Genomic DNA, 24,432 nt, shown 5'->3' with positions numbered 1-24,432 from the left:
GTGACAATTTTTACTGACAGTTCCAGTTTCTCTATTCGCTGACTCCTCCGAAAACAACATTAGGCTTCGAAGTCTGAAATTCAGGAATACATTTCCTCTGGTCATCATGCATTAATCCCAGTTATCAAGTAACTCGTAGAGCAACCAGATGATTTGCAGTGTTGTCTACAGACAGTAACTTGTCTTGGACGCATATTACGTTAAACTCTACCCTTACAAGAAATTTCCTCATAATTCTCTACAATTTATTAGAGGCTTTTCCATTCTCAAGTACCTCCGTATCAGCATCAGAGTCCAGGCATTCTTAACTAATGCCAGACACAACTTCCTGGTTGGTCAGTGTTAAATTTAATGGCCGTCAGTAGAGTTGTTGCAACCATGTAATCGGCTTTCGGCTAGACTATCATCTTCGTCTTATCTAATGCCACAAGTGGGGACATAATATGATAGTAAGATGGAGGAGTCAAGCAGGAGCCTGTGGGATGTGGAGAAAAGATAGCATAACATGCAGCCAAGGCCTGTGAGAAACCAACCCATCGAGACAACGTGCCATTATCCTGCAGGTGAGAAGGGCATACGACTGTTGGAATGGGTGTGACTGGCCAATAATCAGACCAAGTCCGACCTTATATATATCACTTTCACACACTGAAGTTACCCTGACTCCTATCTAAATAGGCTGCATTTCTAACTAATGTCTTCATAGTCTGGTGCGAAGACTGTTAAATCTGTAATGGCTGTGGCGTAAATATTCTTATACGCCATGTTTTCTGTGCACGTTATCTTTTGATCAGAAGGCAGAAGTGAATTTAAGAGGAGACCAGCAATTTATTTTACTAAAAGTCGAGATATGGTAAACTTTAAAAATTTTGTGTATCTCTGGAGACGAGGTTGAAGGCATTGGTGTGTTACTGAGTGACCAGCAAATTCCATTTCCCTCCAGTGATGAAAAAATCTATCCATTCGCCAGTGACGTTCATCTGTGGCTGTATTTTTGGTACTATAGATCATTCTACTAAACTAGTGAAACGCAATCATTTTTATTACCAGGTATCGAAATGGTATTAAATATAATTTTTGTAATTATGTGTGTGTGTGTGTGTGCGTGTGTGTGTGTGTGTGTGTGCGTGTGTGTGTGTGTGTGTGTGTGTGTGTGTGTGTTATGTGTGTGTTTTTGTGTGTGTAGTTGCGCGTGCTTGCGTGTGCGTGCTTGTGTAAGTAAGGTTTTTAGACATTTTTAGATTTTAATTCTTTGTTGAATTTTTACTGTTTTAGCACATTGAACCTCACTCTTCCCATAAACGTACTGCTTTCTTGCACGGAAACCAACACACAATCGTCATAGTCAATAGTCTAGTAGAGGGTCCTGTCTTAGAAGTATTACTCATAATGAATTGTCACATGGGATGTTTATAGCGAACTGCAGTTTCATTTACAGTAAATCATGACCCTCTGTAATACTTGTTGACGACCCTATCGACAATGAAGTAGCTCTAAATCTTAAGTGCTTTGCTTATTATGATATCAGTAATGCAACGTGACGTGGCTCACCTCAAAACTACCTCGAGCAGCGACCAGGGTCTTATACAGTCGCACACCTTCGTCTTTCTCCCCTCCCACACACCAGGAGAAAAACGCCTTGATTCATCGGAACATTGCTGCAACGATAACGGGCAGCACGTTAGATACGGCCATACCGTGTCCACGAGTAAGACTTATTGTAATGTCTCACAAGTGTATCGCAAGGAAAAACTTGAGACCGTGATGTCATGTCTTTAACTTCTGTAATAGTAAGGGCTGTCAGTGTTACAAAGGATCTGTAACATCCAGATCGATTGAATATCATTGATTTACTTGGAAAATATTATCAATTTATGACTGGTGAGGAATTCATTATTTTAATTCCCTTTTACTGATTCCTAATAGATAAATTAAAATAACACTAGTTCTTCGATGACAGTCAAAGGTGTGTTCATTATGAGGTACATTTATTCTGCAATGAATGATTTTGTTTAGATAGCAGTTATTTAAAGCTATCACTATTAGACAGACAGACAGTACTATTAGCAAAACTGTGCATCGCTACACTAGTTTCAGACATATACCAAGTACAGTTATTTAAACTTCGCATTTGGACAAACATTACACAGCGATTTGATTACTACCACCCGTTCGTTTAATATGGCACCGTGAGGCAGGATCGGTAATTTAATTAGTGGGTGCTTAAGGGAACATCTTGTGGGTGATATGAAGTTACCGGTAAATAATCTATGCAACAGTGTGGTGGTTTAAATCCAAAATCTCTCCGCAGTGTCTGAGGAGATAACGATTTTTACAAATACCCGTTGTCTGAGTCAGTGTAACCTCACCGGGTTGCGCCTTTCCTTTTTTGTGGCAGAGTCATCAACAACCTAAGTTCAACACTAAACCTAGAATTACTCTTCAGCGCCAAGTGAACTCTTCAACAACATGTACGACATAACAACCATATTTACGATTGAAATTTAACCAGCGATATTTGAGCGAAGAAAACGCCAGTACAGCTTATAAACTCCCAATGGAATTAACATTTAATGAAGCTCAAAGGTATTAATTTAATTTCTTTGAGTAACAGGAAGAGAAAATTCTTTTGATATGGTGCCATGTCAACTCATTTTGACTGCTCGCAACTGGAACTTCTTTACGTATTGTCTTCTTCTTCACAGAAGGAAGAATACAACAGATTTGGTGACAGAGATAGGTGACGCCGCTCTCGTTGTGAAACTAAATAATAAGTTAAAGAATAGACGATTCCAGTAACTAAAACTGTGGAAACCTCAGCAAAGAGATCTGTCCCTATAAGTGACGCTCTCTCGTAACCTTTGTAGCTGCATGATGCATTGAAACACTGTACTGGAATTTGAATGGAACCATTTTTTGTTTTCCATTTTACGTACCGCGAAAACACATCACACTATGTCGTAACTTTTAAGTGTTCCTGTACATTGACACACATCCTGTCATTTATACGCTTATACGATATTCAAACTGCATCTGATTCTATACGGTAAGTAAACAGAAGGCACTTAAGTCAGTAGTTCGTACCTCTCCCGGATACATTGCACATCGCTTCTGAACCTGGGCGTTCGCTTCGTTCAAAGCTTCTAGAAGCCCCAAGAAATTTAAAATGTTTCGTTATTTTAACTCGAAACACAAAGTGTAACAGTACAATATATGAATCAAAACTGTAGCCACTTAAATCCACAACTCACACGACGAATCCGTATCGTTATTTCAAGTACTCGTGTGAATACGCAAGTAACTGCTAGGCAACAGTCCTCTACGGTTTATGTAACATAGCATCGGTGTTAGCATAGCCTGTGAACAACATTAAACAGCAACGCCAGTAGTTGCAGAGCTCTACACTGATTAGCAACTTCGATAGGAATGAGTAAACGAGCAGTGCTGAAAAATTTTAAATTGAATGCACCACAAAATAACGGTATTGTGCGACTGTGAGGAATCCAGCAGTATCTAATAAAAAAACCTGAAGAGCTAATCAACTCCCAATGGATTTAACAGCTAACTGCATTTCAAGATATTAATTCAATCTCCTGAAGCAACAGGAGACGAAAACTCTTTTGTTACAGAGCTAGCTCGACTAAAAGTTACTCTACACAGCTGCCATCAGTTTTCAAAGCGTCTTCTTCTTCAGAGACGTAAGGAAACTCCAGCGTCACGACTGTGCAATGATCACAGCCAACATGTATGTACAATTCAGAAGCAAGGAGGTTGGTGACACTTATCGTTGTGAAACTAAGTGATTAATATGTGAAAGTATGACAAACGTAAGTGAACTTCGTCAGAAACTCAGTAAAGTGATTCGTCTGTACAAGTCAGGCACCTAACTTATTAACCTGTACGAAAAATTAAGACAAAGTGATCTTTCACATGTTGCAGTGTACTAATTACGTGTTCCGAAATCATAACACTGGCCGTCGTAAAACTTCAACTTGGTACTTCTCCACAAAATTCACACTCATTTAAACGCTTGTACGATATTCTAACTGCAGATGGCTTTGTATGGTAAATAAACAGGTTACATTCAGGTGAATGGCTCATACCTCTTGCGGGTGCAATGCACCTCGCCTCTGAGGCTGGGCGTTAGCTTACTTCAAAGCTTCCAAGGCTCCGCAAGAACTTTAAAAAGTTTCCTTAATGTTCTTGAAACACAAACTTAACGCTACAACACTTGAATCAAAACTGAAGCTTCTTTTACTGAATAACTCACACAACGAATCCGTATAGGCACTTCTAGTACTCGAGATAATACGGAAGTAATTGCTAGGCATCCGTCCTCAACGGTCTAGGGGACATAGCATTGTTGTCAGCATACCCTATGATTAACATCAAATAGCAACCACACTAATAGCAATAAATGCAGAGCATATAATTTTATAGGAACATCGATATCAATAGGTGAACAAGCACTGCAGTAAAATTTTTAATAATTTAAATAAACGTCAGACGAAATAATCATGGCTTTCTATTGAAAGATATACAGCAGTGTCTAAAGGATGAAAACGCCCGAGTAACTAATAAATTCACAAAGAATTTACCAATTAAAAATACTCCAAGCTCTTACTTCAAATTCGTTAACCAATAAGAGAGTTATACTCCATTGTTACGGTGGAAGGTCAATTCATTATGACACAAAACGGTTGGCATCAGTTTGCAAAATGTGTTCGTTTTCACAGATGGGAGAAAATTCTAGCAGCATGACGCTGTTATGACCACGGACACTATGTATATGTAATCGACAAGCGAAAAAGATCACTAACGTCGTTGTCGAAGTGAATCTCAGCAACTGAAAGGATTATAGCAAGCTACAATTATATCTATCTGCTTTGACCGACGACGTCATAACTGGGGTAAAGTGGATAGTTTACACGAGATACTACGACAACCACAGATAACATTTAATAAGAGCCCTATGACTTTCTTCAAGACGGTGACAGCAATATAGACCATTACAATCAAAAACAAACATAAAACATTTTGTGTAGGCGGTGCTGTACAGCTTTAATGAATGTTAAGAACTGCCATATCCACCACATAGCTGTAACGGCATATTTTATCACAGACGATCGATTTCGGTCTAGAACCAGAAAATCATCTGGTCCAAAAACCATCTCTCCTATGCGTTTCTTTAATTCGAACAGCAGTCAGCAGATGTACAAAGCTCCATCATTTATATTATCTATATATATATCGAATATTGGGAAAAAACGTTCTCAGGGTTAAATGGACGTAATGTTATGAATGTACAGCTCGTATCCATGACGGAACAATGTACATCTGATAACTGCGATTCCATTTACTCAGACGGATAGCTGAGACGGTTTTTGGACACGATGATGGTCTGGTCCTAGACCGAAATCGATCGTATCTGTTAAAATATACCGTTGTGTATTGTATAACGCACTTCTTAAGAATCAAAACACCATGGGAACTATTTGAATCAACATATGAAATGAAATTATCGGGACAATCTCAGGAATGGGAGAGCTGTGGATGGGGACATACTACAAAGGTTACTAAACCTAAGAGCATTTAAGAACTTCTTTAGAATATACCGAGTGAAAAAAATATAGTAAACACAAAATTGGATTCGAATAATTCGCTTGACCAATACAGACAAAATGAAGGCAGTGGTACTAGACACCTCCACAATACATCATAACTGAAAAATAGCACACACACGTTCTTCCGGAATGATGCAAACGAAAACAAAAAACAAAAAAATCCTAGTCTAATCGCAGAGTACGCTGTACCTATATACACGCCTGGAAATGGAAAAAAGAACACATTGACACCGGTGTGTCAGACCCACCATACTTGCTCCGGACACTGCGAGAGGGCTGTACAAGCAATGATCACACGCACGGCACAGCGGACACACCAGGAACCGCGGTGTTGGCCGTCGAATGGCGCTAGCTGCGCAGCATTTGTGCACCGCCGCCGTCAGTGTCAGCCAGTTTGCCGTGGCATACGGAGGAGCTCCATCGCAGTCTTTAACACTGGTAGCATGCCGCGACAGCGTGGACGTGAACCGTATGTGCAGTTGACGGACTTTGAGCGAGGGCGTATAGTGGGCATGCGGGAGGCCGGGTGGACGTACCACCGAATTGCTCAACACGTGGGGCGTGAGGTCTCCACAGTACATCGATGTTGTCGCCAGTGGTCGGCGGAAGGTGCACGTGCCCGTCGACCTGGGACCGGACCGCAGCGACGCACGGATGCACGCCAAGACCGTAGGATCCTACGCAGTGCCGTAGGGGACCGCACCGCCACTTCCCAGCAAATTAGGGAAACTGTTGCTCCTGGGGTATCGGCGAGGACCATTCGCAACCGTCTCCATGAAGCTGGGCTACGGTCCCGCACACCGTTAGGCCGTCTTCCGCTCACGCCCCAACACCGTGCAGCCCGCCTCCAGTGGTGTCGCGACAGGCGTGAATGGAGGGACGAATGGAGACGTGTCGTCTTCAGCGATGAGAGTCGCTTCTGCCTTGGTGCCAATGATGGTCGTATGCGTGTTTGGCACCGTGCAGGTGAGCGCCACAATCAGGACTGCATACGACCGAGGCACACAGGGCCAACACCCGGCATCATGGTGTGGGGAGCGATCTCCTACACTGGCCGTACACCACTGGTGATCGTCGAGGGGACACTGAATAGTGCACTGTACATCCAAACCGTCATCGAACCCATCGTTCTACCATTCCTAGACCGGCAAGGGAACTTGCTGTTCCAACAGGACAATGCACGTCCGCATGTATCCCGTGCCACCCAACGTGCTCTAGAAGGTGTAAGTCAACTACCCTGGCCAGCAAGATCTCCGGATCTGTCCCCCATTGAGCATGTTTGGGACTGGATGAAGCGTCGTCTCACGCGGTCTGCACGTCCAGCACGAACGCTGGTCCAACTGAGGCGCCAGGTGGAAATGGCATGGCAAGCCGTTCCACAGGACTACATCCAGCATCTCTACGATCGTCTCCATGGGAGAATAGCAGCCTGCATTGCTGCGAAAGGTGGATATACACTGTACTAGTGCCGACATTGTGCATGCTCTGTTGCTTGTGTCTATGTGCCTGTGGTTCTGTCAGTGTGATCATGTGATGTATCTGACCCCAGGAATGTGTCAATAAAGTTTCCCCTTCCTGGGACAATGAATTCACGGTGTTCTTATTTCAATTTCCAGGAGTGTAGCTTTAACAGACAGCGATATCAGAGCCCCTACAAATATCTCCAACATAAACAAAAAAAGTGCAAAAATGGCAGAATTGGATTCGAATTCTTCGCTTGAACTGTAGCTCAAAGGAAGACAGTGGTAATACACACAGATCCATAAATCGACATAATCGAAAAATACAGCATAGGAACTTTTCTGTGATAAACATAAAAATATAAAAAAATAACACACAAATGGTATCGAAGTATATACAACACCCCCCCCCCCCAAACACACACGCACGCACGCACGCACACACACACACACACACACACACACACACACACACACACACACATACACATACACACTCGCGAATCTCAATATGCAAGGATTGCGCACATGAATTTCTCCAGAATAAAGCGAAGAAAAGGAACAAGAAGACATACACATAGACAGTGGACAGAGATATAAAACAACACCCACATAACATCAACTGAACCGAAAAATTATATACACAAATTCCTTTAGAATAAATCGAAAGGAAGAAGTACAAAAAACTGGAATCACACTAAAAACGAAAAAAATGGCCCAAAAACCGAAAACAAGTAATTCACCAAAAAATGCCAAAACCTCTATCCAATTCACCTAAACAAATATTACGAACAACAACAAAAAAACAATTACGCAGCGTGGGAGTGAGCGACCGGTAAAACCAAACTGAGCCTCTTAGGAACAGTGGATTTCATAAGTGCAGCGTCTCAAAGAGTCACATTCGAAAAACGCCAAATATTTGTAAATTAAAAAATTATTAATAACATTACCACCAGCAATGCAATTTCGTTAGGGCTAACCTTACTCTCGACGAACTTCCCGCATTAAAAAAGACAGTTAAATAACTATAAGAATCAAACGATAATCATAATCACTAATCGTTTCACTCATAAAAGATTTATCTTATGCACTGAAGGTCATGCCTACCCTTACCCTGGGATATCGTGCGATATGCAGAAAGAAACAGATAAATATTTGTCACAAAACAGAATAAAAATATAATCGTTAATGGTTTCCCCACACCAGTTTAATCTGTGGTCTCAGGCTCTATCCAAACCAAATCCTCGTATGTCGTGACGTATTTGGATAACAGCATAGTTTACAGACATCACAGATCACACTGGTAATTAACACAACCACAGGCTAACTTTTAATAACAGTTCGCTTATATCCAATTCAACATAAAGTCATGACGTCACTTGAGATGTCATGAGTCAAAGGAAATGGGTGGAAAAGGACAATGCGCTTGACACGTTTGCCATTGAGGAACTAAGAAATTAGCTTGAGAATACAAAATTAAAGTCCATGAACTACGCCAAATAGAAAGTATAGAAATCGGTCTGAAAAAGCAAGCACTTAATATCTGAATCTCCATGAAAAACTGAAACCAAATGGTGTTTCACGTTATATACTGTTAATAACATCAGGTTCAGTAATCACATCACACTCTATGCTTCAACCTGATGGGAATTCTCCTCTAAGTACACAGACAACTAAAAGCTTCTACGCTATTCTGACTACAGTTGATTCCGAAAGGTGAATAAATAAGTTGCAGATACGCCAATAGCTCATACCTCTAGCAGGTACAATGCTCCTCGGTTCTGAAGCTGGGTGTTTGCTTCGTTCGAAGCTTCTAAGGCTCCCCAAGAACTTTAAAATGTTTCGATAGTTGTTCCCGAAACAAAAAATTCGCTCTACAACATTTGAATCAAAGCTGTAGCTTCTTTCACTCAATAACTCACACAGCGAATTCGGATAGACACTTCTAGTACTCGAGAGAATACGGAAGTAATTGCTAGGCAATGGTCCTCGACGGTTTAGGTAACATAGCATTGTTGTTAGCATACCCTACGACCAACATAGAGACACCGGAGCACATTTTATAGGAACGACGTCAGAAGTGGTTAAGCGACCACTGAAATAAAATTTTTAATAAGTTAGATATATGTCGCAGCTTTTCAGATTGTAGCGTCGCTTAGAAGTGACGCACACGCTCGTGTCCACGATCCGGCATTCATGTGATATGCTTAAATGTTTTCACACGCTCAAAAATTAATTCTCTCAGCGCATCGAACAATTACCATTATTCTATGTCCGTTTGTGTAATACCACAAACACATTTGCTGGTGTATTAACTTCCTATAACTTTCGCTGAATCTCTCTGTTATGAAAATGGAATATTTGTCACTGAGACGGATCACATGAGCAATAGGTACTTTTATTCCACATACACTGACGGAAAAAGCTGAAACAACGCAGTAGCGCCACTATGAGAATGCAAATCATGTTTGTTTTAAATACATACTGAAAATTTCGAGAGCGATAATTACCTTTGAGATTGAACAAGGTGAGTTGATGTTAGTCAAGAGACATTGTCAGCTCCACAATCAGTAAATGTCGACATGTTGCGTTGGCCTGCTCGATCAACAGATCTGTCTCCAGTCGAGCAATATGGGACATCATCAGGCAACAATTCCAGCCTCATTCCACAACTGGGATTAACCGTCTGTGTAGTGGCCGACCAATAGCGACCAATATCAAGAGCAATAGCAACCGCCATAAACTGAGAGATGTAGTAAATATACTTTTAGGAAAGATTAGTCACTTCGAATGGTGGGTCGTGTTGTATTAATAACCAATTAAACAAATAAATAGTCTATATAAACCTTGACCACCAAATAATTCACCTCAACCATAATCAAATGATTTAGATGAATAATAACCTAATTTTAAAGGAATATATCTAATAAACTTAGTTGAAAGAAAGGGTATAAACCATATAGAACCAGCAAATCTGACAAAAGAAAGTATACTTAAAGAAAATAAATCTTGAGAAAAATCAAAATTAGAAATAAGATAACCCAAATAAGCACCTAAAACAACTACAGTAATAGTTAAAAACTTTAAATAATAAGGCAAAGCAATCACATGAGGAACAGGGAAAATTAACCAAGACAAAAGGCTACCACCAAAAACAGCAACAAACAATAAACCAATTATACCAAACGAAATATAGTAACCCTTATCATCAAAAGAAAATCTAGAATAAAAATTATTATCACCAGATATTGAATAATAAAAAAAGATGAAAATAATAAGGAGCAGTTAAACCAGTAGAAAAGAAGTAAAGAAAAAAATCAAACAATTAATTCATCCTAAACAAACCATTTCAAGAATTAAATCCTTTGAATAAAACCCTGCTAAAAACGGCATACCACACAAAGACAAACTAGAAACATTAAAACAAACTGCTGTTAAAGGTATAAAATTAACAATTGAACCTATAAAACGAATATCCTGAGAATCCTTTAAATTATGAATTATTGAACCTGCACACATAAACAATAACGCCTTAAATAAAGCATGAGCTAATAAAAGAAAAAATGCAAGTTTTGGATAACCCATAGATAAAATTCTTATTATTAAACCAAGTGGTCTTAAAGTAGAAAGAGCAACAATTTTCCTCAAATCAAATTCAAAATTAGCCCTCAAACCAGCCATAAATATAGTTATGCAACCAATTAAAAGTAAGAATCAACCACAATTATAAGTATCTAATATTGGTCTGAAACGAATTAATAAATAAACCCCAGCAGTAACAAGAGTAGAAGAATGAACTAAAGCAGAAACGGGAGTAGGAGCAGCCATAGCAGCAGGAAGTCAAGAAGAAAAGGGAATTTGAGCTCTTTTAGTTATAGCTGCTTAAACAATTAATATAGTAGTAAGCTTTATTTCAAAAGAATTAGAAATAAAATCATAATAATAAATATAATTTCAACCACCAAAATTCAATATTCAAGCAATAGAAATTAAAATAGCAACATCACCAATACGATTAGAAAGTGCAGTTAATATACCTGCATTATAAGATTTCACATTTTGGTAGTAAATAACTAAACAATAAGAAACCAAACCCAAACCATCCCATCCTAATAAAATTCTAATCAAATTAGGGCTAATAATTAAAAAACCTATAGAAAGAATAAATATTAAAACAATAACAATAAAACGATTTATATTCTTTTCTCCCAATATATAATCCTCTCTATAATAAATAACCAAAGAAGAAATATCTATAACAAAAGACATAAAAATAAGAGACATTCAATCCAAAATTAAAGTCATAACAACCATAGAACCATTTAAATTAAAGAGTTCTCATTCAACAAAAACTCTATAATCAATTATTAAATAATAAATACCCAAAATAAAAATTATAGTTCTAGAAAAAAATAAAGAAAAACTCAAAGAACAAATAGAAAATAAATTCACGGCCTAAGATGAAAAAATTCATATCATTGATTCCACAAAACAACATTTTTAATTAAAATACTTAAGCAACCTAAACAAAAAAATACTCGCCCTTTAAACAAAGAATATTTAAAGGCAATCAATGTAAAAGTAAAAGATGATAGTCACGAAAATAACCAAGAGAACAAGTATAAACACCAGAATAATAATTACCATGCTGAGAATAAGAATACATATATAAAGTATAAACAGCTCTAAAAAAAGACAAAAAAATTAAAGCAAAATATCTAAAAGAAGATCAAGACATAACTCTATTTAATAATCTAAGTTCACCTACCAAATTTAGAGAAGGAGGAGCAGCTATATTAGATGATCTCAAAAGGAATCATCATAAAGCCATTCTTGGTATCAAATTAATTATACCCTTGTTAATTAATAGTCTTTGTCTACCTAAACATTCATAAATAATATTAGATAAACAAAATAACCCAGAAGAACATAAACCATGACCAACCATTAAAGAAAGAGAACCTATACAACCTTACCAATTCGTGGTCATCAATCCTCCAATAACCATTCTTATATGAGCAACAGAAGAATGTGCAATTAAAGACTATAAATCAACCTGACGAAAACAAATATATCTAACAATAACCCCACCAGATAAACCTAAAGACAATCAAAAATAATTAAACTTTAAACCCAAACAAGAAATAACCTTCATAACACGAAAAATACCATAACCACCTAACTTTAATAAAACACCAGCAAGAATCATTCTACCTGAAATAGGGGCCTCAACATGAGCCTTAGGAAGCCATAAATGAACCAAAAATATCGGCATCTTAACTAAAAAAGCAAGAATTATAAATATATAAAATATAAAATAATAAGAACTAAAATCAACCAATAAAGGAAAATATAAAGTATTAGAAAAATCATAAACCCTAAATAAAACTAATAATAAAGGTAATCTAGCAACCAAAGTATAAAAAACTAAATAAACACCAGCCTGTAAACGTTCAGGCTGATAACCTCAACCCAAAATCAAAAGTAAAGTAGGAACTAATCTAGCCTCAAAAAAAATATAGAAAGAAAGAAGACTCAATCTGGCAAACGAACAATAAAGCATAATCATTAAAATTATGACCATAAAGACAAAAAAATTAGAATGATAAGAACTTAAATAAACTGAACCTCTAGCAGTAATTATTAAAGAACAAATTCAAAAACAAAGCAAAATTAAACTAACAGAAAAATAATCAATACCAAAATAATATCTAATTATATTCAAATCTGCGTATGAATAAACACAAATTATAAAAACAAAACTAGACATAAATATTAAAGAATGAACCAACCATCAACAATTATTAACCAAACAAAGAGGGATCAAAAAATAATTATAAACAAATACTTTAACATAAAGATAAACCAAAAGAATTAAAAAAATCATTTCCATGAGAACGAATTATTGAAACTAAAATAGAAAGACCTAAAGCACCTTCACAAACAGAAAAAACCAAAAAAATAACAGGAAAAAAATAATCATAATCAAACTCAATAAGAAAAACAATAACTAATATAAATAAAGAAAAACAATATATTCTAATCTCAAAAGAACCATTAATAAATGCTTACGTTTAGAAGAAAAAACATAAACACCAGCAAAATAAACCAATAAAGAAGTAAAGACAGAGAATATAATCATTAGTTTTAAAAGTTTAAAAAAAACACCAGTCTTGTAAACCGGAAACGAGTCCAGCCCCCACTTTTAAAACTTCAGAGGTGAAAAAGCTTCCATCATCAGTCCCCAAAACCGATATTTTAAATAAACTAACCCCTGAAATGATCAAAATAATAATTATATCACTATCAAACGTAATGAATATTAATTTTATTAAATTAAGACACCCAATATCAATAATGCTTTTCATTATACTACAAACTTTTCTAGTTGGACTAATAACAGGAACAATAATGGAAAGATATTGATTATCATATATTTTATTTTTAATGTTACTTGGTGGTATATTAGTTCTATTTATTTATATTACGAGAATTGCATCAAACGAAATATTTCAACCTAAATCAATTACGATAATTATTACCTTAACAATATGAGTATTTATTATATCAACATTAATTATTTTAGATGTAACAATATTTATAGACTTTTTCAAGAATACTGAAACTATAAACATTGATAATTCAATCAATTATCAAGAAATAACGATATCTTTAGAAAAACTATATATTAGACCAACATTCATTATCACAATAATAATAATAATTTATTTATTTTTAGCACTATTAGCAGTTGTTAAAATCACTAATATTAACCAGGGGCCTATTCGTAAAATAAGTTAATTTACTAATGAACAAACCCTTACAATTAAGACATCCTTTAATTAAAATCATTAATAACACTTTAGTTGATTTACCCGCACCAACAAATATTTCATTTTGATGAAATTTTGGGTCCCTACTAGGGTTATGTCTGGTAATTCAAATTGTAACTGGACTTTTTTTAGCTATACATTATACATCAAATCTTGAAATAGCATTTAGTAGTGTAGTACACATCTGCCGAGACGTAAATAATGGTTGAATTATTCGAACCTTACATGCAAATGGAGCCTCTATATTTTTTATTTGTATTTATTTACATGTAGGACGAGGAATTTACTATGGATCTTACATATACATACACACCTGAATAATTGGTACAGTAATTCTATTCTTAGTTATAGCAACTGCATTTATAGGATACGTTTTACCTTGAGATCGAATATCATTTTGAGGTGCGACAGTAATTACTAATTTATGATCAGCAATTCCATATTTAGGAACAGATTTAGTTCAATGAGTGTGGGGAGGGTTTGCTGTTGATAACGCAACATTAAATCAATTCTTTACATTCCATTTTGTACTACCATTTATTATTGCTGCAATGGCAGCAATTCATTTATTCTTTCTTCACCAAACAGGGTCTAATAACCCCTTAGGCCTAAATGGAGATATCGAAAAAATTCCATTTCACCCATACTTTACTTTCAAGGATTCTATTACATTTGTATTAATAATACATTTGTATTATTTCATTTGACTAACTACCATGAATAAGGGGATCCAACTGCCAATACGACCTTCTGTCGCCGCCTGGCAAGGGGAGAAGAATAAGATGAGAGAGGTGTCAACACGCACTTACGATAATTTTGCCATCTTTTCCAGCTTATGTAACGCAGAACCACTGCCGCAGCAGTCCTAAACGCTTAACAGGGATATGTGAACTAGTGAGGGCATCACGCAAATATCTATGTCGATCGCTGCAGCAAATGCTATGCAAGTGCTAAATGTAGACCATATATACATAGATGTCTAGAGGTTTTCAAGTGCAATGAGACACCGGGCAAATATAACAAAGTAATCCTGAAAATCCAACGAAAAAAACAGGAATGAGTTTTCATCTGAAACACTCTGTGCAGAGATTATTAACTCCAAAGCAAATTCAGTTAAGTAAGTAAAGGTGGAAATAGCTTAATGTAAGGCTCCTATCTAGAGAACATCTAAAATGTGAATAGTCGATCATTAGTCGCATTCACCGAACCTCAGCAGAATTACTACTTCAACATGTAACAACGAATTTTTTAACTTTCAGACTAGGAAACTATTCGAAACAGTAGTTGCCTACACAGCTGATGCAAATCGTAAATGTAATTGGATAAGAACACAAAAGCCTACGTGCCTACCACAGTGGTATATAGCAAACTGTTATGACTTGTCAAGCCCGAATTCTCCTGCTCCCTCACCATTGTGACCCTAAGCTTATCGTCCTATCTCCAGCCTATCCTTTCAAAGCAGGCGTTCTACTATTAATTGCCTGCAGTGATGTACTTCAGTCTGATCATAAAATACCTTCAATATTTCATTTTGAAAAAATCGCAAGTGTTTTTAACTTTATTAATATGCGACGGTCTGTTTCAATAACTATAAAAGTGTAAATATTAAGATTTCCAATTTGCTCGGCGGTACAATGGGTAAGTGGCAGATTATAAATCACGACGGTCCAAGTACCAATCCGGGATTGGTAAAGACTTTTTTTACACGTAATTGTTCTTTCACGTTCGACAATGATTCGTTAATGTTAGCAATGCGAGGTTTTTACGTTTAGATTTGGTTACTGATATTCGCAAAAATTTCGGTAATTCATGACTTCATGGTTAGTGAGCACTATGATTAGATTAGATTAAATTACATTATATTACATTATATTAGATTAATCCTTGTTACATAGATCCTGAATACAACATTTCGTAATAAAATCAACTATGAGAGTTACTGATTTATGATGCCTAGTTTGCAGTCAATTCTGAGTATTATTTGTAACTACGCTCCAGTTCGTAAACCTAGTTGCAGAAATGCGAATCAGACGCATTACATATTCCAGGCCGTGGCAGCCGGGTGTTTGAGACGCCAGCTATGGTCACTGCGACTAATGATCGGCTATTCACATTTTAGATGTTATCTAAAAAAGAGCCTGACATTAAGTTATTTCCACCTTTCCTTACTTAACTGAATTTATTTGGAGTTAATAATCTCTGCACAAAGTGTTTCAGATGAAAAGATATTCCTTTTTTTCGTTGCCTTTTCAGGATTACTTTGTTATATTTACCCGGTGTCTCATTGCAGTTGAAAAGCTCTACACATCTTGCATAGCATTTGCTGCAGCAGTCGACGTAGATCTTTGGGTGATGCCCTCACTAGTTGACATATCCCTGTTAAGCGTTTAGGACTGTTGTGGCAGTGGTGCTGCGTTACATAAGCTGGAACAGATAGCAAAATTATCGTAACTGCGTGTCGACACCTCTCTCATATTATTCTTCTCCCCTGGCCAGGCGGCGACGGAAGGTCGTATTGGCAGTTGGTTCCCCTTGTTCATGGTAGTTATTCAAATGAGTTACTACAAAGAGCGGAAAACTGTCACAACACGACCCGCCATTTGTAGTGCCTAATGTTTCCTAAAAGTATATTTGTTACATCTCTCAGTTTCTGGCGGTTGCTATTGCTCTTGGTATTGGTCGCTATTGGTCGGCCAATACACAGACGGTTAATCCTGGTTGTGGAATGAGGCTGGAATTGTTGCCCGATGATGTCCCATATTGCTCGACTGGAGACAGATCCGGTGATCGAGCAGGCCAACGCAACATGTCCACATTTTGTAGAGACCTCTGGGTTACAACAGCGGTATGTAGCAGAGCGTTATCGTGTTGTACAACACAGGCCGGAATGACGTTCATGACTGGCGCAAGTATTGCAGTCAAGATTCATGGGATAACCACAAGAGCGTTCGTGCTGTCAGGCGCAATTGCACCTCAGACCGCAATATCGGAGAAGGAACATCCAGTCACCTCGTTCGATCTCAAAGGGAACTACTGCTCACGAAATTTTCAGTACATACTTAAAACAAACATGATTTGCATTCTCATAGTGGGGTTGCTGGGTTATTTCAGCTTTTTTCCGTCAGTGTATGTGGAATAAAAGTACCTATTGCTCATGTGATCCGTCCCAGTGACGAATCACCAGTTTTCATGACAGAGGGATTCAGCTAATGATATAGGAAGTTAATACACCAGAAAATGTGTTTGTGGTATTACACAAATGGACATAGAAAAATGGTGAATGTTCGATGCGCTGAGAGAATTAATTTTTGAGCGTGTGAAAACATTTAAACATATTACGTGAATGCGGGATCGAGGACACGAGCGTGCGACGTCGCTTCGAAGCGATGCTATAATCTGAAAGGCTGCAACATATATTTAACTTATTAAAAATTTTATTTCAGTGGTCGCTTTACCATTTCTGTCGTCGTTCCTATAAAATGTTGTGCTCCGTTGTCTCTATGTTGGTCATAGGGTATGCTACCAACAATGCTATGTCACCTAAACCGTCGAGGACTGTTGCCTAGCAATTACTTCCGTATTCTCTCGAGTACTATAAGTGCCTATCCGAATTCTCTGTATGAGTTATTGAGTGAAAGAAGCTTCAGCTTTGATTCAAGTGTTGTAGAGTGAATTTTTTGTTTCGAGAACAACTATCGAAACATTTCAAAGTTCTTGGGGAGCCTTAGAAGCTTTGAACGAAGTGAACATCCAGCTTCAGAACCGAGGATCATTGTACCTGCAAGAGGTATGAGCTGTTCGCGTATCTACCACTTATTTATTCATCTTTCGGAATCATCTGTAGTTAAAATAGCGTAGAACCTTTTAAATGTCTGTGTACTGAGTGGAAAAATACAATCAGGCTGAAGCATGTGATAGAGTGTGATGTCATTACAGAACCTGGGTCAATTCTAGTGCCCGATACTCCCCGTCGGCTTTGACCAATGACGTAATGAGTGATGTTATTTTGTTTGTGCTGTAGATTGCTGTAGATGAACGCTAAATAATTTCTCTGAATTTCCTCGTTACGCGCGTATATTAAAAATTCGATGTACATTGTTGTTTTCGTATCGTAATTTGTTTTAGGCATATTTTGTTAATGAAAGTAGACGTGATTTATAAGTAGTCGTGATTTATAAGGTCTTGCTTTCTCACGCTGTTCGTTATGGATGAATCAGTTGGATTTGCTGCGAAAATTCTGCTCCAGAAAATGAGTGACCGTAAATCTGCTATAAAATTTTTGCAATCATTTGCTAGATTTTGCAAGTTCAGTGTCTGTGGAAATTATATGGTTTTGACGAAGGTTGCGTTATCACGAACGTCCGACGAATACATGTGGAGGTGCAGAAAAATAGCATATGGAGATCCATACGTAGGGGGACGTGGTTCGAAATATCGGGGCTGAATGTAGAAGTAATTGTCATGCGAACCTACTACTTTTGCTTTGAATATTCTTGCAAATCTGTCATGCACGAAGCAGGGGTTTCGTGTGGCACTGTAGTGGACTGGTTCTCATTTTGTAGAGAAGTCTGCGGGGAATTTATAAGGTATAGGGGATCATTCTGGGGGCGATGGGGGTGGGGCAGCGGTTATAGTTGAAGTAGATGAGTCACATTTTGGAAAGAGAAAGTATGAAAGGGAGCACGAAGTGGTTGGGCGTTGGGTTTTTGGAGTAGTAGTTTCTGGAGTAGGTTGTGCTGATGTATTTAGGGTTGTACCAAACTGCACAAATGAAGTCTTTACAACTTTAATAGAAGAATGTGGAGGAAGGTTCTATAGTCATGTCGAATGGGTTTGCTTCGTACAAGGGGTTATCATCATTTGGTCATGAATCACAATATTCAGTTTAAAGATTATAAGACGGGGGCATGTACTAATACAATCGAGGGGTATTGGGGGGCTGTAAAATCTGTTGTCGGGCAGGGAAAGCGAAGGATTTCAGTGTTGGAAGGCCAGCGTTGGAGGAAGAGTATTCTTAAAGGTTACTGTTTATTTCTTGCATTTATGAAAGTAGTCAGCAAAATGTACAAGCCTCGTTTTGTTAGTTAGGTGTTGGTGGGTCTGATACTTTTTTTTTTTTTGTTTTACGTTGAGTTTTTTTTATGTTACTGTATTGTGCGACTGCTACTTTTTTTGTTTCTCTGGAGGAAAGTTTTTCTGTCGTTTTAATATATTCTGGTTACAGTGGTGTGCCGAGGGGTATTTCTGTGTCTTGGCCGGAGGGTTCATGTGATTGACTCCTGGTTTCATTTGTTTATTATTATTTTAAAATTTTGCATCTGATCGAGCGCGGGTGGTAGGGAAGAACTGATTTGGGTGATACCTCATTCGTGCCTGGCAGTTTGTGTTTATTATTTTTTCATTAGTTATTCTGGATTTTGCTTCTTCCGTTACAGGTTGACCTTCTAACATTATTATTTCTTGTTATGTCCTCATTTAGTACTTGTCAGCCTCGATCTTTGACTCCTTTGGAAGTTCATATGCGGTAAGTTTCTTTTTATGTAGACATTCTTATGTTTTCCTTTCCAATGTTGCTGCTACACTTCTCTTATTTTTACTGTCACTCCTGGTGTATCGATTTTACAGAGCATTACTTGGAGCTACTGTAGCTGGTGTGACTTTCGTGTAGTATAGTTATCCGTTGCAAGCTTTGGTTATTTTTGCGTTTTATTTCTTTGCGTGTGCAGTAATGTGTGTAACGATTTTCGGGTTTTGAAAGTCTAGTCGTATTCTGTAGTTCACTAACAAGATCATTTTTAACCACGTTTCTGATATGTTATAAGATTTTTGCGCACCAAACAGTAATATTGGAATCGGTAACTAGAAATGTCCTCCTACATAGGTTGCTTCTAGTTACCGATTCCAGCTATTCGACGGATCATTATTTAGATCGTTTATGCAGAACGTGTGGAAAATATAATATATTTCAGTCATCTATAACTCGTTTAAACGAAATTCGCGTGTAAGGAATAGTCGCGTTAAATGTATTATTTTACGTCATGCTACATTCGTTTATTTACGAGTACCATCCGTTCCGTTTGAAACCTCCCCTAAGAAAAATTTATGAATGAATGATTGTGCTGATAAACGCCTTACGTTATTTGATTTTCACACAGCTGAGCAAAACTGAACGTGCACAGACATTTCTCTCTTTACTTATTCAGATCATCAATAAAGTGACACAATACTTTTAGCGCAACGCAATTTGACTTTCAATAATCTCTACAAAAGAACGACCCTGACTAACAATAACCTATACCTTTCATGAATTACTTACCTCACAAAAATCTTCGTTACTCGAACTACTGCAATACAGGGAGCGCCAATACTGCCAGCTAGATTACTGAAGGCACTAACTACTATATATATATATTAGTCCGTGACATCCAGTCTTACGAAATTACTGTTTCTGATGGACACACGTCCGGATCATCCGCTCTCAAAACTCCGCCATCTCTCTCCCCACATCCACCACTGCTGGAGGCTCACCTCCAACTGCGCAACGCTACGCGCTGTTCACATCCAACTGTCCAACACTAGAATAGCAATATTCCAACAATGCAAATCAGCCACAGACTGCACACAGCACAGCCAGTGATTTTCATACAGAGCGCTACGTGGCGTTACCAATATAAAAACCTAAATAGCCTATTTACACATTCACTCATTCTCCATTGCAGCATCTTCGCCTCACGTATGACGTCACTGGTCAAAGCCGACGGGTGGTACCGGAATCTATAATTATCCCAATTTTTAGTAAGTTAAATACATGTAGCAGCTTTTCAGATTATAGCATCGCTTCGAAGCGACGTCGCAGGGTCGTGTCCTCGATCCCACATTCACGTAATATGTTTAAATGCTTCCACACGCTCAAAAATTAATTCTCTTAGCGCATCGAACATTCACCATTTTTCAGTGTCCATTTGAGCTGGAAGAGATGGCAAAATTTTCGTAACTGCGTGTCGAGACCCCTCTCATGTTATTCTTCTCCCCTTGCCAGGCGCCGACGGAAGGTCGTATTGGCAGTTGGTTCCTCCAGTTCGTAGTAGTTAGTCAAATGAGTTACTACAAAGAGTGAAAAACTGTCACAAAACGATCCCTCATTTGAAGTGATTAACCTTTCCTAAAAGTATATTTGTTACATCTCTCAGTTTCTGGCGGTTGCTATTGCTCTTGGTATTGGTCGCTATTGGTCGACCAACACAGAGACGGTTAATCCTGGTTGTGGAATGAGGCTGGAATTGTTGCCTGATGATGTCCCATATTGCTCGACTGGAGACATATCCGGTGACCGAGCAGGCCAACGCAACATGTCGACATTTTGTAGAGACCTTTGGCTTACAACAGCAGTATGTGGCATGCGTTAGCGTGTTGTATAACACAGGCCGGCATGCTGTTCATGACTCTCGTACAGTACTGCAGTGAAGATAACCACAAGAGCGTTCTTGCTGTCATACGAAATCGCACCCCAGACCGCAATATTGCAGAAGGAACATCCAGCTTTTCGTACCCCTAATACACTGTCTCATTCTTACTGGTTATGGAGATGACAATGTCTCTTGACTAACATCAACTCATCTAGTTCAATCTCAAAGGTAACTACTGCTCACGAAATTTTCAGTGTGTATTTAAAACAAACATGATTTGCATTCTCATAGTTGGCACTACTCGGTTATTTCAGCTTTTTCCGACAGTGTATGTGGAATAAAAGTACCTATTGCTCATGTGACCCGTCCCAGTGACGAATCTTCCGGTTTCATGACGGAGAGATTCAGCTAAAGATATAGGAAGTTAATACACCAGAAAACGTGTTTGTGGTGTTACACAAAGGGACATAGAAAAGTGGTGAATGTTCGATGGGCTGAGAGAATTAATTTTTGAGCGTGTGAAAACATTTAAACATATTATGTGAATGCGGGATCGAGGACACCAGCGTGCGACGTCGCTTCGAAGCGATGCTATAATCTGAAAGGCTGCAACATATAATTAACTTATTAAAAATTTAATTTCAGTGGTCGCTTTACCATTTCTGTCGTCGTTCCTGTAAAATGTTGTGCTCTGTTGTCTCTATGTTGGTCATAGGGTATGCTAACAATTATGCTATGTTGCTTAAACCGTCGAGGATCGTTGCCTAGCAATTACTTCCGTATTGTCTCGAGTACTAGAAGTGCCTATCCGAATTAGTTGTGTTAGTTATTGAGTGAAAGAAGCTTCAGCTTTGATTCAAGTGTTGTAGAGTGAATTTTTTGTTTCGAGAAAAACTATCGAAACATTTCAAAGTTCTTGGGGAGCTTTAGAAGCTTTGAACGAACCGAACACTCAGCTTCAGAACCGAGGAGCATTGTACCTGCAAGAGGTATGAGCTATTCGCGTATCTGCCACTTATTTATTCATCTTTCGGAATCAACTGTAGTTAGAATAGCGTAGAAGCTTTTAATTGTCTGTGTACTTAGTGGAGAATTCCTATCAGGTTGAAGCATAGAGTGTGATGTGATTACTGAACCTGATGTCATTAACAGTATATAACGTGAAACAACATTTATTTCAGTTTTTCGGAGAGATTTCTATACTTTCTATTTGGCGTAGTTCATGCACTTTCATTTTGTATTCTCAAACTAATTTCTTAGTTCCTCAATGGCAAACGTGTCAAGGGCATTGTCCTTTTCTTCCCGCTTGCTTTGACCCATGACATTTCATTTGAGGTCATGACTTTATGTTGAATTGGATGTAAGCGGACTGTTATTAAAAGTTAGCCTGTGGTTGTGTTACTTACCAATGTAATTTGTGATGTCTGTAAACCGTGCTGTTATTCCAAATACGTCGCGACATACGAGGGTTTGGTTTGGGTGGAACCTGAGACCACAGATTAAACTGGCGTGGAGAAACCAGTAATGATTATATATCTATTCTGTTTTCTGACAAATATTTGTTTCTGTCTTTCTGCATATCACACGATTTCACAGGGTAAGGGTAGGCAGGACCTTTAGAGCATAAGATAAAATTTTTGTGAGTGAAACGATTAGTGATTAGATTGTCATTTGATTCTTATAGATATTAAGCTGTCTTCTTAATGAGGGAAGTTCGTCGAGAGTGAGGTTAGCCCTATCGAAATTGCATTGCTGGTGGTAATGTTATTCATAATTTTTTAATTTACAAATATTTGACCGTTTTTCGAATGTGACGCTTTGAGACGGTGCGCTTATTTTATCCACTGTTCCTAAGAGGCTCAGTTTGGTTTTACCGGTCGCTCACTCTCGCGCTGCATCATTGTTTTTTCTTTTCTTTTTTTGGTGAATTAGATCGAGGTTTTGGTATTCATCGGTGACTTACCTGTTTCCGGTTTTTGAGCCACTTATTTCCGTTCGTAGTGTGATTCCAGGTTTTTGTGCTTCTTTCCTTTCGGTTTATTCTAACGAAATTTGTCTATATAATTTTTCGATTAAGTTGAAGTTATTTAGGTGTTGTTTTCTATATCTGTCCTCGGTTTAAGAATAGAGTTCACGCGAATATGATACCGGCTGTTTATGTGTATGTCTTTTTGTTTCTTTTGTTTGCTTTATTCCGGAGAAATTCATGTGCGTCATCCTTGCATAATGAGATTCGCGAGTGTGTATGTGTGTGTGTGTGAGTGTGTGTGTGTGTGTGTGTGTGTGTGTGTGTGTGCGAGCATGCGTGTGTGTGTGTTTGGAGGGGGGGGGGTGTCTTGTATATACTGCGATACCATTTTTGTGTTATTTTTTCATATTTTTATGTTTATCACAGAAAAGGTCCTACGCGGTATTTTTCGATTATGTCGTTTTCTGGAGCTGTGTGTGATATCGCTGTCTTACTTTCTGTTTATGTTAGAGATACTTGTAGGGGCTCTGTTATCGCTGTCTGTTAAAGCTATATAGGTACAGCGTACGCTGCGATTGGACTTGTTTTTTTATGTTTTCGTTTGCATCATTCCGGAAGAACGTGCGTGTGCTAACTTTCAGTTATGTTGTTTTGTGGAGGTGTCTAGTACCACTACTTTCATTTCATTGGTATTGGTCAAGCGAATTATTCGAATCCAATTTTGTGTTTACTATATTTTTTCGCTCGGTATATTCTACAGAAGTTCTTAAATGCTCTTCGGTTTAGTAACCTTTGTAGTATGTCCCCATCCACAGCTCTCCCATTCCTGCGATTGTCCCGGTAATTTAACTTCATATGGTGATTCAAATAGTTCCCATGGTGTTTTGTTTCCTAAGAAGTGCGTTATACAATACACAACGGTATATTTTAACAGATACGACCGATTTCGGTCTAGGACCAGACCATCATCGTGTCCAAAAACCGTCTCAGGTATTCATCTGAGTAAATGGAATCGCAGTTATCAGATGTTCATTGTTCCGTCATGGATACGAGCTGTACATTAATAACATTACGTCGATTTAACCTCGACAAGGTTTTCTCCCAACTTTCGATATATATAGATAATATCAATGATGGAGC

Source organism: Schistocerca serialis, chromosome 6, assembly GCF_023864345.2.
Source record: "Schistocerca serialis cubense isolate TAMUIC-IGC-003099 chromosome 6, iqSchSeri2.2, whole genome shotgun sequence".
Classification (NCBI taxonomy): Eukaryota; Metazoa; Arthropoda; class Insecta; order Orthoptera; family Acrididae; genus Schistocerca; species Schistocerca serialis.
Note: the sequence above shows the minus strand (reverse complement) of the source record.